The 15082-nt window shown below is 40.0% G+C and overlaps 1 pseudogene; it reads right to left on the reverse strand.

The window, feature by feature from the left end:
- Positions 1–5113: 5113 nt before the first annotated feature.
- Positions 5114–13390, reverse strand: LOC115272697 (annotated as a pseudogene).
- Positions 13391–15082: the final 1692 nt, after the last annotated feature.

The following is a 15082-nucleotide window of genomic DNA, read 5'->3' on the forward strand; positions in this document are numbered from 1 at the left end:
TCCTATTTCATTTATTTGTGTTCTAATCTTTACTATTTCCTTATTTCTCCTGTTTTTGGGTTTATATTTCTTCTTCTTTTTCTAGTTCCTTTAGGTATAAGGATAGGTTCTTTATTTGAAACTTTTCTTCCTGAGGTAGGCCTGCATTGCTATAATCTTCCCTCTTAGGACAACTTGCTGCATCCCAAAGATTTCACACCACTGTCTTTTTATGAATATTTATCTCCATGCATTTTAATTTATTTAAAAAAATGTTTTATTTATTTTTAGAGAGAGAGAGAGGTGGGGGGCAGAGAGAGAGACACACACACACACACAGAATCCCAAACAGGCTCCAGGCTTGGCACTGTCAGCACAGAGCCTGATGCAGGGCTCAAACTCATAACTGCAAGATCACGACCTGAGCAGAAGTTGGATGCTTAACTGACTGAGCCAGTCTTCATTTACCCATTGGTTAAAAATTTTTTTTATTTTAAAATTTATTTTTTCTTCCACATTTTAATGTGAATCTCAGTTAACATACAATGTAATATTAGTTTCAGGCATAGAATTTAATGACTCAAAACTTACATGCAATACCGGTGCTCAACATAAGTGCCCTCCTTAATCCCCATTTCCTGTTTATCTCATAATCCCTGCCTACCTGTTCTCTGGTAACCACAAGTCTGTTCTCTGTTGTTATGAGTCTGTTTCTTGGTTTTCTTATCTTCCCTACTCCCATGATGGTTTATTTTGTTTCTTAAATTCCACATATGAATGAAATCATATGGTATTTGTCTTTCTCTGACTTATTTCACTTAGCATAGTATATTCTAGCTCCAGCCATGTCTTCGCGAATAGCAAGGTTTCATTCTTTTTGATGGGTGAATAATATTTCATTGTATGTATATGCCACATCTCCTTTATTCATCGGTTGATGGACACTTGGGCTCCTTCCATAATTTGGTGTTTATTGATAATGCTGCTGTATAGATCAGGGTGCATGTAATCTTTTGAAATAGTATTTTTGTTTCTTTGACCCATTGATTGTTTAGTAGCATGTTCTTTAACCTCCATGTGTTTGTGTTCTTTCCAGATTTTTCCTTGCCATTTATTTCTAGGTTCATCTCATTGTGGTTGGAAATTATGCATGATAATATTTCAATCTTTTTAAATTTGTTGAGACCTGTTTTATTGCCAGTATGTCATCTATTCTGGAGAATGTCCCATGTGTACTTGAAAAGAATGTGTATTCGACTGTTTGGGGATGGATGGAATGTTCTGAATATATCTCTTGGATCCATCTAGTGCAATGTGTAATTCAAAGCCATTGTCTCCTTGTTGATTTTATGTTTGGATGATCTATCCACTGACACAGGTAAGGCATTCAACTCCCATACTATTATTGTATTACTACCAATTTCTCTATGTTTGCTAACAGCTGCTTTATATGTTTAGGTGCTCTCATATTGACTGCATAAATATTTAAAATTGTTATATTTTCTTGTTGCCTTGTTCTCTTATGATTACGCAATGTCCTTCTTTGGATCTTGGTACAGACTTTGTTTTAAAGTCTCTTTTGTCGGATATGGTTTTTGCTACCCTAGCTTTTGTTTTTCCACTTCCATTTGTGTGATAAATCTTTTACCATCCCTTCTCTTTCGGTCTGCATGTATCTTTAGGTCTGAAATGAGGCTGTCTGAAAAAAAAATGGGTCTTGTTTTTTATTAAGTTGCCCTATGTCTTTTGATTGGAGCATTTAGTCCATTTATATTCACAAGAATTGTTGTTAGGTATTACTTATTGTCATTTTGTTACTTGTTTTGTGATTGTTTTTGTAGTTTTTCTCTACCTCTTTCTTCTCCTGTGGTTTGATGGCTTTCTTTAGTGATATGCTTGGATTCTTTTTTTATTCTTGGCAGGTTTTTTGATTTGTCATTACCATTAGTTTTGCATATAATATTTTGTACATAAGCAGCCTATGTTAGGATGATGGTCACTTATGATTGAACCCATTCTAAAAGTGTTCTAAAGGTGAGAAGTTTTACTCTCTCCCACCGTATTTTACGTATATGGTATCATACTTCATATCCTTTCATTTTGTGAATCCCGTGACTGATTTTTACAGATATACTTGATTGTACTCCTTTTGTGCTTTAACCCCATGCTGGATTTATAAGTGACTAACTTACTACCTCGTACGTTCATGTGTGCCTGTGAATTTTTTTCCTTACTCCTGTCCATGGTACTTCCTTTCCACTCAAAGATTCCCCTTTAACATTTCTTATGAGGCTGGTTTAGTGGTGATGAATTCCTTTACATTTTGTTTGTCTGGGAAACTATCTCGCCTTCTATTCTCAATGATAGCCATGCCGGATAGAGTATTCTTGGTTGCAGGTTTTTCCTCTTAACACTTTGACAGTATCTTGCCACTCCCTTCTGGACTGCAAGTCTCTGCTGAAAGATCAGCTGATGGCCTTATGGGTTTTCCCTTGTATGTAACTGTTTTCTTTCCTCTTGCTGCTTTTAAAATTCTTTATCATGATTTTTTGCCATTTTAACTACTATGTGTTAAACCTCCTTGGGTTGATTTTTTTGGATTTCTCTGTGCTTTCTGGATCTGGATGCCTGCTGCTTTTTTTTTTTTTTTCCAATTTAGGGAACTTTGGGGTTATTACTTCAATTAATTTTCTCCCTTTGCTCTTTCTTCTTTGTCTGGGATCCCTTTAATGCAAACATTATTATGCTTGATGGTGTTGCTGAGTTCCCTTAAATTAGTCTCACTTATTATTATCCTTTTTTTCTTTTTCCTGTTTAGCTTGGTTGCTTTCCATTATTCTGTCTTCCAGCTTGCTGATCTGATCTGCTTCTTTTAGTCTACCATTTAGAATACTCTAGGGTATTCTAAATTTTAGCTATTGAGTTCTTCCTCTCTGGTTGGTTCTCTTTTATATTTTTCTGTCTCTTTCTTGAAGGTCTCACTGAGATCCTCCACTCTTTTCTCAAGTCCAGTGAGTACCTTTATGACCATTACTTCAAATTCTCTATCAGGTATACTGCTCATCTCTGTTTTATTTAGCTATTTTGCTGTGATTCTGTTCTGTTCTTTCACTTAAGATATGTTTGTCTATATCATTTCTATTAATTCACTGTTTCTACATGTTAGGGAAGTCAGCTACATCTCTTGCTCTTGAAAGTAGTGGCCTTAATAAAAAAGAGATCCTGCAGTGTCTGCAGTGTGGTGTCCCCTGTTCAGCAGAAGCTGGCACTTCTGTCATGGTTCCTATGTGTGTTGTATGTGCCATACTGTTGTGGTTGATGTATGTTTGCCTTTAGTCCAGTTACCTGAAGTGGTTCTCTTTGCTCGTTGTGAGCAGAGTTTGTTGCCTGTGTTATTTGTGGGCCAGTCTGGGGCTACCTTGGGCTTGAGTTAAGTCAGACCAGGCATTTGCCTGAGCTGAGGTGTGCTGTTCCTGTCACATCCTCTTATGAAGCTTTTGTTGGTGGGTGGGGCCTGCAGTCAGACAAGATGTCTACCCCCAGCCCACTGCTGGGTCCACAGCCAGAGAGGTGTGTGTGGCTATCTTCCCCTCTTGCTGGGACGGGAGTCACTTTGGTGTTGTGCTAGCTCCTTTGGGGACTGCTTGCACACTGCCATGTTTGTAGCACTGCTGTGGATGACTCCTGCCAGGGGCACATTGGAGGGGATGGATCCACAGGTGAACACAGGGGCAGACCACAAGGTACCAACACGGCCTGCCTGTTCTCCTGCAGGGGAGGGGATCTGGCGCCACCTGAGGAAACTCCCATGGATGCTGGATTGGAAGGGGTGAGTCCACAGAAGAGAGTGGGGACAGGGCATGCTGTGAGCAAGCTGGGTGGAGGGTTTTCAAGCTGCGCTGCTCCTGGCAGATATCTGTGTATCTAGGCTGGAAAGTGGGAGAGGGAAATAGCATTGACCAGCTCTTTTGTTTTGGCAAAGTCTCCCAAAGATCTCTACCCCTCAGCACATACTCTGAGATAAGGAAACAAATATCCCTCCTGTACACCCCAGTCAGTTTTCAAACTGCTGCTTCTATATCATATCCCAAAAGGGTTGTTTGTTGTGCTCTGTAGGGGAAGGGACTCCATTTCCTGTCAATCTCTGGCTCTCCCACAGCTAAGCCTGAGTTTTAAAGTTGCAGGTGTTAACCCCACTGATTGAGGGAACTCACAAAGTTAGGCCTTTCTGGTTTTTAAAGCCAAATATGGAGATTCATCTTCCCAGGGTAGTTCCCCATGCCTGGCTACCCCCCACCCCCCCTCCCACGGGTGGGGTCTGTTCTTTTCCTCTCTCCTATTGGCCAGTTCGCTTCCTGTGTCTCCACCCTTCCTACCCTCTTTGATGTGGCCTTTCTTTTAATCCATTTAGCTGTGGAGAGTCTGTTCTGCCGGTCTTTGGGTCTTTTTCTGGGTTATTTATACTGATGTGTGTGTTACCTAGGTGTATCTGTGGGACAAGGTAAGCCTAGGACCTTCCTACTTTGCCATTTTCCCTGGAAGTGTAAGAATAGTTTTTGTATTTTTCAAAAGCTAGAAGAAAATCAAAAGAAGAATAAAACTCTATGAAATTTGACTTTCCTTGTCATAAAGTTTTATTGGAACATAGTCATATTCATTCATTTACATGTTGTCTATGGCTGTTTTGACCCTACAATGGAAGAACTGAGCAATTGTGAGAGAGATGAATGGCCTACAGAGTGTAAAACATTTTTATTATCTAGCCCTTTACAGGAAATCTTAGATAAGTATGTTTCAGACCATCATGGTGATCACATGCTTATTCTCTTTTACCCTAATAAACTATCAAGGAAGATGTTTTCAGCCATAAGTAACAGAAATTATGCCAAAACCTGCCTAAGCAACATGAACATTTATTATCACATGTGGACAGTCTCCAGGGATGGTATAGTCTTTCCTCATGTCTGATTTTCTTGGTTTTGCATCCTACATTGCTTGTCTTTGTTCTTAACTGTCTGACCCCTGCCCAGGCAGATTCTTTTGATATTATAAGTCGATAAAATGAACTTTCTCTGACCATACGAATAGAATTATTTGCAGAGATTGGTTTCTAGGGATTTTGTATATTTATGCTTTAGCAAATGTAGTTTCAGAACATGTTAACCTGATTTCCAATTACATAATGTGAGTGGACACTATTAGTGCCTTGTGCACTAGTCCTGTCCCAGCATCAGTGACATACACATTGAGATCTTTGAAATGTCCTCATGGTAAGATATTGAATGTAACCACGAAAGTTTCCAAATTTGACTGTGTCTATGTGCATCTCCCTTATGTTTTCTGTTTTAAAGATCACTCCAGTGGCTGGGCTTTTTAGGAATAGTTGTTTAATAGCTTTTCAGGCACTGATGGCCTTGAAATGAAAATGTCAGTGGAGAAGGGCCTGAACTGCTGGCCAAGGGGGGTGACAATGGCTGTGATTTGTCACGTGATACCCAGTTTCCTGAGGGATATGACCCTCATCGACCACAGGGTAGAGCTGGAGAGTGACAAGAGTACCTATGCTTTTGCCACTGAATCTGAATATTTTTTAAGAAGAATATCCTGTAATTTAAAATCCTCATCCATCTAGATTATTTTTTACTGGAACTTCCTACGCTTTAGGGTAGATTATCTGTTCGTATGTGTGAAATATCAATCAAAATGTAAAATTTTCATTGGAATTTATAAAGAGAAACACCATTTTTTGTGAAAAAGGGAATAAAACATTTTAAATTAACAGGCTCAAACCTAGAAAGTGAAATGAAGTTGAAAATAGGACAATCAAAATGAGAGAATAGAGATCTCATTAACAGTACTTTAATATCAGCCTGAATTTCTAAAGTAATATAATTACATACTTTTTTACAAGTTTGGATAAGTATTCGATCCAGCGATGCAAGGTAGAGTCTCCCAGGAGATAAGTGAATTTTCCTTTCAAAGACCCATTTATCTCCATTGTACTTAACTGAATCTGGTTACAAAATGTAATCCACCTTCCTTCTGAAGCATAACCACCAGGGACAGAAGTCTTCATTCTGACTTGGCCTTCCTCTTTTAATTTTTCACTCTCTAATAACAGAGACACTTGTGATAAGTGATTTTATAGGAATAAGTTAAATATCTAATCTTTCTCCTTCACTTTTTGATTTCTTTCTCAAACTCCTATTTCCCAATTCCTTCCTCTTACTATTCTTTGATCACCAGCTTTGTTTTCGCCATGTCTACTCATTTCACTGAGATTTTGAGTCATCTGGACTCCTTGTTCATTTTCTCCCAAATCTTGTTGTTAGCTAAATTTTGAGGTTTTGCCATTTCTTTGCCATCACTGCAGACTCTTCGGTGACGTAGACTTTTGTCTCTAATCTGAATATTAGTGATCCGACAGTTGGTGTCCTTGCTCCAAATTACTTACCTTTGTTCCTTTAATGAAACAGTGGTCTTATTTTTTTAATGACATTTTTTATAGGAATGTTCTTGTTAAAAACTAGCTTAAAGTATAGTATGTCCACATTTTAAAAAGTTCAAACAGTATGAAATACATAGCTTGAATGGATATTTTAAAATAGGATTTCACAATATGTAACCTACTGCAGACAATGAAAACCAATATTCTGAGATTTTCCAGCAAGTTCCATTCGATTTACAGGCTCTGTTGGCACATGGTCTGCTTTCCAAGGCACTGCAGGTAGCAGTGCACCAACAGTTTTGCTATGGCCTAATGAAAGTCATCAGATTTCTAACCTGTCATATACATGCTCCCATCCCCCACCACTGAGTTAACGGCTTGTATTTTAGGTTTGTTACCTAGCATTTCTATACTGACATCTTATTCTGTATTCGCCAGGAAGCAAATAATAATGACTTGAACATATAAATTTATTTATCCCTCACATCACAGTCCTAACTTGAGCAAGTCAGGGCCAATGTGACATTACGTGCTTTCAAGGACACCTTCTGTCTTGTTCTGCTACTTTCTCTCTCTCTCTCTTTTTTTTTTTGAGAAGGTATGATAATCTTAACTTTTAATTTGTTATAGCTTTATTGAGATATACTTGGCATACAAATTGCTGCATGTATTTAATGTATACAGTTGAAGGAGTTTGAACATATGCATGTACCTATGATGCCATCATCACAGTTGAGGTGCTGTTCGTATGACTTCAGTCTCTTTGTCTAACATGGATCTTTCATCTCTCAGCATTATGTCTAGAGTTCAGTCAGTAGGAAGTAGAGAACAAATTTTTTTACTTTTAAAGGCATGACCTAGACGTTTCCCATATCGCTTCCACTCATAATCTGGCAAAAATCTACTTATGGCCACCACCAGCTTCAAGGAAGACAGCCTTTAGTTGGGCGATCATGGGCCTAGCTAAAATTATGGTGTTTTATTATCACAGAGGGAAGGGAGAATGAATGGGTCATGGAAGACCACACCCAGCCTCTGCTTTCCTCTGCTTGCTCAGCACCCCCAGAGACAGCAGTGTCTGGTCGTCTGTATCCACAGAATATTCGCAAGCATGGGTGTACTGTGTGTGTAACCTATGGACAAAGTGGGGAAATGGTGGTAGTGGAAGAACTGGAAAATTCTGAACTAGCTACTCCAGGATTACCCGAATGAATTGTTAAGTCCCAGGGATTTGGCTTGCTAATGAGTTCCCATAATCCTATCATTCTATTAGCATTTCACTGTGACATGGTTGGGCTTCTATGAGGCTTGATAGCCTTGCCCTTGGGTGACAGAATATCATAACCCTGGAATCTTAATGATCCTAATGTACTGGCGTGCTTTGGTGAGAAGATAACCTTTGAGCTTTTTATTGTAAACCATATCTGGGACAATATTTATGTCTCAGAGTATTCATTTTGCCACATGTCAAACTAAGTGCATTGAAAGACTTTCTCAAATATATAACAAACTTTTTAAAATTGTATTTATTTTAGCGAAAGCATGAGCAGGAGGGGGACAGAGAGGAGAGAGATTCCTAAGCAGGCTCCATGCTCAGTGTAGACCTGATATAGGGCTCTTATCCCACCACCCTGGGTTCATGACCTGAGCCAAAATCAAGAGTCAGATGCTCAGCTGACTGAGCACCTCGGTGCCCCTATAACAAATGCTTGTGATTAGTCTTAATGTTTAGTTTACTTGACATTATTATCAATAAGCCTACTCCAGAATTATTAAGATTCCATGAGACTTGATTAGAGATTATGGTAGGGAGTCTAATGTCCTCCCCCGCCAAGATATCTACATTCTAATTACTGGGACCTTTGGATATGTTACCTTCCATGGCAAAAGGGAGTTTCCAGATGTGATGAAAGGTATGGATTTTGAGATGAGAGAGAATCCTGGTGATCTAAGTGGGACCAACCTAAATCTCATTAGTCTTCAAATTTGGGAGAGGGAGGCAGAAGAGGGGATCAGAAAGATGTCCTGTGGGGACCTGAACTACTGCTGTAGCTTTGGGAAATGGAGAAAGGGGGCTGTGAGGAAAAAGGGCACCTCTAGAAGCTGGAAAAGGTAAGGAAACGGATTCTGCCCTGCAATGCCTTTGTTTCAGCTCAGTGAGACAGGTGTTTGATACTGAACTACAAGATGATACATTTTTATTATCTTAATCCACTTTGACACCATTTCAGTATCAAGTCATCCCATCCAACCACAAAATTTATATAAACAGAAGGGGGGAAAACCCTTATTTTATATCCCTTAGTAACATGTAACATTTTTTTCTATAGACCATGTATATTTTGTTAAATTTGTGAGATAGCCCTTTAAAGCACAAAGTGGATTGTATCACTCTCTTCCTTTGTTGGTTTTTTGTAGCTTTCAAAAGCCTGCTGAAGGAGCCCTCCAATTCTCAGCATAGGACCAGAGAACCACCATGGTTTACTTTCTTCTTTTCTTTCTAGTCTCTTCCTTTGCTATAGTCCCCCAAATACTTTCATTCCATTGGCCTGCTGAACAAAGTTCATGGTGATTTTGCTTAGGAGGATGCTTATCAGTTAAAAAAATACATAGGATACCAAATTAAACTTGAATTATTTCTAGCAATGAATTTTTTAGTGTATTTTCCATGCAGCACCTACCCCTTATCTCATATAATATGCATAAAAATGAAAAATTACTCAAATCTAACTTATACCCTAGATTATTATTTGCTAAACCTGGCAATCCCACTGATGATCTTTATGTATTTTCTCTTTTGCCTCATTCTTTGTCTACAGATATCCTTCAGGGCGAAGTCAAATATCAACGTTAACATAAGCCCTCTACGTTTTTACTTTCTTTATAGAATTGCTACATTGAATGTCTTTCAGATTGCAACTTTGCTGCACATTTATTTTTCTCCATTTGCCCACAATGCCTCATATCTATTAGAACCTTGAGAAACATTTGCAGAATACATGAATAAATATTAGGCCATAAATCATTAGCTGAAATAAATCTCAAAATGCATGTTATTGGTAAACTCAGATAAGCTTTATAGAAAGTTATTTTAAAGCCAAGTATAAACATCATTCTTTTGTAAGTAACATGGCTTTGCATTTGCCTCTTAAACACATTTAATAAAATGGAAACGCCATGTAAAACGGCTCAGTGCATAAACTAAAGGTTAGGAAGTTGTGCCAACAGAGAATTAGGCTAACCAAACCGCATGTTCCTGCTCTGCAGCTGTGGGTAACCGTCTCTGCAGCTGTGGGTAACCGCCAACGACATTTGCACGGTGCCCCGGACAGAATCACCGACTCTAGGAGATGCACTACCATGTTTAAATATGGATGTAGAATACTGATACTTTCCCCTTTGGGAGAAATGGCTATGAAATCTGCTGTAAACAAGTTTGAAATAATCTTCTTGAACTGATTTCTCTCTTTAAAATCCAAGGTGATTGACTTCACAGACACCTGCTAGGACTTGAGCTCCAGAGAATCCGTGATTACCAGGACTGGTAATGACCAACGTCCTCCTCTTGGGTGACCCATGGCGAGCACCACCCACTGTCAGACAGAGCAAACTTACTGCTACACTAGGAGATGGCCATGAATTCAGGAGGTTTCACCCTTCCAGCTGCCACATTGGACCTTCAAAATGTAAGATCATAAATTAGCCTTCTGTCTGTCTGCACGGTACAGGTAATAGAAGTTTTTGCTTGTGAACAAGAAACAATGTAAAGTTTTCCACACCTGAAAACTATTGTTGCTGTGAATTCTGTATAGAGTGGACATCGTATGTGGATTGGCATTTTGAAAAACTGCCCACCTTTCTGAGGGCACCCCAAGTCCGGGGCCACTCTGCTCAACTGCCACGGGCAATCCGTGCGTCCTGGAATTTTTGTGGTTCAAAATATTTATCTAATATGCAAGTTCTCTTCTCTCATTTCAATGTCATTTTTTCACATTCACATAATATTTTTCTTAGATTAATGTGAGCCTCTAATTAACCAAGCTGTCTCAGTTTTACTCCATATACATTTTTCAACACAACTTTCAGAACATTCTTTCTAGCTGCAAATGCAACTGTATTCATTACTCTTTAAACTCCCAATCACTTCCTTAAGGAGTTCCGGCTCTTTAGCATGGTATGCAGATCCTTTGTCACAGGGTTGCTGCTGCTTTCTTTATATACATGTTTCTTACCGTGCTTACCTTCCATTTTCTCTAGAAATTTGCCTTCTGACAATTATAAAAATTTTTTTAAAATGTTTTTTTATTTATATTTGAGAGACAGAGACAGTGAGAGTAGGGGAGGGTCAGATAGAGAGGGAGACACAGAATCCGAAGCAGGCTCCAGGCTCTGAGCGGTCAGCACAGAGCCCGATGCGGGGCTTGAACCCGCAAACTGTGAGATCATGACCTGAGCGGAAGCCAGACACTCAACCGACAGAGCCACCCAGGTGCCCCAACCTTCTGACAGTTATAAACCACAGCAAGGAAGGTAATGCATTTTTCTGATCCACTGCTATTTCCCTAATAAGTGGTGTTTACTCTGATGCATGAATCAACGTATGTTTTATTTCCTTCCTCCACCCTTTCTGCGTCAAAGCTCTCATCTTCCCTTTGATTCACTCTTTGTTACTGACATACACGGGTACGTAGGGTTGAAACGTACACGTGTATGTCAGTGGTAGCAAGCAGGAAGGGGGCACGGGGGAATGGGGATCCCTGTGCTAGGTCAAACATATCTGTGGTACTTAAGTTTCCTCTGTGGACGACTCTTCAGGTTCAATTCAGAAAAAGGAAGAGATCACATTTTCATGTGTCACATTACTGTGACTTTAGGCATCAAGATGGTTAGTGGGTAGCAAAAGATTTGGTGAGATGCACCGTCAAAGATTAAAGGGAGAGACCTCCCTCTCTCTCTGACCCTCCCCTGCTCATGCTGTCTCTCTCTGTCTCTCAAAAATAAATAAAAAAACGTTTTAAAGGGAGAGACCAGAAACCCAACTGAACATTTACTTCTTTCAGAAGGGGAGTCAAAGACGACAGATCAACACCTGGAAAATGACGTAAGACCTGACATGTATGTTGTTTTTCCATGTTTGCTATCCAGACTTTACTTCCTCTCAGCATGTTTTTGGAACGCATAAGGGAAGAAGACTGCAGCCATGACTTTGAAAACTGCTACGAAAGATGTTGTTGAGAAGCTAGCATTCCAGTCTGCCATCAAGCTTCGGAAAAGTGAATGCCCAGGATAAAAACGGATAGGAGCAGAATGGAAAGAAGAAGTGGACTGAGCCTTTGAAACGTACAGCAAGTTATTAAAGGAGCAAACGAGTCTGGAACTGACAGGATTTCTCAGAGCTTGGACCACAAGTTCAAGGATTTGTGGTGGTACCTAGTTACCCTTTGCAAAGTGGCTCATGCAGTGACCCTGGTAGTTCATTCTAAGCGACGAGATTTTCCAGCTTCATGGAGAACCAGGCCAGGAAGTGAGCATCTGTTTGTGAGTAAGGGAAGAAAGACACGGCACTGTTGCAGCTATGGTTGGTAGGAGAAACATGCTTTCAACCCAGTTGGTGGGAGACTGTTTAACTGGGGGCTTTAAAGAATCATTCATCGCAGCTTGGGGAGTGTGGACTCCTTCAGCCAGAGGTGTACGTGCTGAGGAATTTCTGGTCTTGAGATCAAGTGGAGATGGCCATAGGGTTGGCTTTTTGGAAAGATTACTTAGGAGGCAGTGTAGACAATGGATCAGAGATAGTAGGGTTGGTGGGAGGGAAGCTGTGACAAGTAATCTAGATGAGATGAGGATGATCTGGACTCAGCAGCACTAGGCTTGTAGAGAAGTGGATAAATGCAAAAGATATTTAAAAGGTTGAATTTACACAATTCGATACAGGGGAAGAACGTACATGGATGTTCCGTACTTTATCAAGGAATTCTTTTTTGGCATAACATTTTATTTTATTTATTTTATTTTTTAATATTTTTAATTTATTTTTGAGAGACAGCATGAGCAAGGGAGGGGCAGAGAGAGAGGGAGACACAGAATCCGAAGCAGGCTCCAGGCTCTGAGCTGTCAGCACAGAGCCTGATGCGGGGCTCGAACCCACCAGCCGTGACATCACAACCTGAGCCGAAGCCAGGCGCCCCTGGCAGGACATTTTAAACACATATCAGAATACCTTTACACTGAACGCATTTTGCCAGACCCAGGTCTACAATAAAGGACGTGTGTTTTCATGAGGAAGCACGGGAAATATAGAGTTCCTCTTTGGGCAGGCCGCTGTTATTGAACGTTTCAGAATGCCAACCTTGGGAGTGGAAATCCTAAAAAGGGGTCTCATAAACATTCCCCACATCAAGTAGGAGAGAGATCTGGAAGGGTTGTGTTCAATATTAATTGAATGTAGCTCTGCCCGTGGAACTTCCCAGGGTGCCTACAAGTATATTGATGCATAAAAAAGGCTCGATTCCTTGACAGCAAGATGAGATATTTCCCAATTCCTGGTGGTCATGTGAGTCAGAACCTCACAGGGTGTGTGCTGAGGTCTCGCACAGTAGATGGCTTCTTGGTCTTGGCTATACAAGCTCAGCACGTGAGGTTAGGGTCAGGCCAAACTCGGTGAAGATAAGAGTGGTGCCATTAACAAACTGACCTTTGAACATAACCCTGCATAGCCTCAGTTCTTCTCTCTCCAGAATCCCCCTTCACTGGGGTGCATGACCAAGCGAGCCCTGGCCTTCCCAGAATAGGGCGAAGCTGACAGGGTAGGTGCTGTCGGTGAAGTCTGCCACCTTTCCTGCAGTTCCTGCTTTTAGAGATGGGGAGGACATCCTGGACCCCAGTCCTCAGGGAGTCACCACCAGTTTCCTTCCTGCATCCCCAGGGGTCCCTCACTTGCAGTAGGATGTCTAGCTGATCCCCGCGTCAGCATGCACCTTGAGGGTGGAGGGTGGTGGTCGTGTGGGTGAGGGTCTGGTTTCTCTCTGATTCCCTTTATTCTTTTCCCAGTCTCTGTTGGTGACTTTAATGGGGTCAGTGACAGTTTAGGGTATGAGGACTTCATGGAGGTGTTCCAGGGATAGAATTGGACGGGTAGGTTTAGACCAGACCAAAGCTGACATTACCAGGTATGTGTTATAATGAAATGAACCTCTCCAAGTCGTTTTACTTATGAATTGTAATGTTTATTTACCTATTGTCATCAATATTAAACTGATAATTTTGAAAGATATGCAAATATCTTAATTGAAATTTATTTTTAATTTAAGTATAGTTGATACACAATGTTATATTACTGTCAGGTATATGACATAGTGATTTGCTATTTGTGTACATTACAAAGTGTTTACCACAGTCAGTGTGACCGTGTGTACGAAATTACTGTGGGATTATTGGCTGGATTCCCTATGCTGTACTCTTCCTCCTAGGATTTATTTATAACCGGAGGATTGTACTTCTTAATCCCCGTTATGTGTTACCCGTATCCCTACTCTGTTCTCCCCTCAGGCAGCCAACAGTTTGTTCTCTGGGAGTCGATTTCTGGTTTTCTTTGTTAATTCATTTATTTTTTAGATTTCACATATAAATGAAATCAGGCAGTATTTGTGTTTCTATATTTGACTTACTTAATCCATTTAGCATAATATCCTCTAGTGTCTTCCATGTTGATGTAATTGGCAAGATTCCATTCCTTTTTCATGGCTGAGTAATCTTCTATGTTGTATGTACATCAGATTTTCTTTATCCATTCAACTGATAGACACTTAGGTTGCTCTCATATTTTGGCTCTTGTAAACATAAGGGTGTATGTGTCTTTTTGAATTAAGGTTTTGTTCTTTTTTCTACAGGTAAATAGCCAGAAATGGAGTTACTGAATGGTATTTCAAGTTTTTTTATTTTGAGAGAGAGAGTGAGAACAAGTGGGGGAGAGGCAGAGAGAGAGAAGAGGACAGAGGATCTGAGGCAGACTCTGCACTGAGATCAGTGAGCCGGACGTGAGACCTGAACCCACGAATCGTGAGATCATGACCTGAGCTGAGGCGCCCCAAGGTATTTATTTCTATTTTTAACTTTCAGTGAATCTCCCTATTGTTTTTGCCTCCAGGATGTACCCCGTTTACTTTCCCACCAATAGTGCATTTTGCTAACACTTGTTATTTCTTGTCTGGGTATCATTCTAACAGGTGTAAGATGATATTTCATTGTGCTTTTGATTTGCACTTCCCTGTTGATGAGTGATGCTGAGCATCTTTTCATGTGTCTGATGGCCATGTGTATGACTTATTTGAAAAATGACTATTCAGGCCTCTGTCCATCTTTAATTAGGTTATTACTTTTGGTATTGAGCTGTGCGAGTTCTTTATATATTTTGAATATTAACACCTTGTTGGATATATCATTTGCTAATATCTTCTCCCATCGAATAGGTTGCCTTTTAACTTTGTTGATAGTTTTCATCACTGGGCAAAATTTTCTGGTTTGACATAGTTGCAGTAGTTTATTTTTGCTGTTTCCCTTACCTGAGGAGACATATCCATTAAATGTTGCTAATGCTAATGTCCTGTTATTTAAGTGTTTTATGAGTTCAGATCTTCCATTTAGGTCTTTAATCCA

The sequence above is a fragment of the Suricata suricatta genome, chromosome 11, assembly GCF_006229205.1.
Source record: "Suricata suricatta isolate VVHF042 chromosome 11, meerkat_22Aug2017_6uvM2_HiC, whole genome shotgun sequence".
NCBI lineage: Eukaryota > Metazoa > Chordata > Mammalia > Carnivora > Herpestidae > Suricata > Suricata suricatta.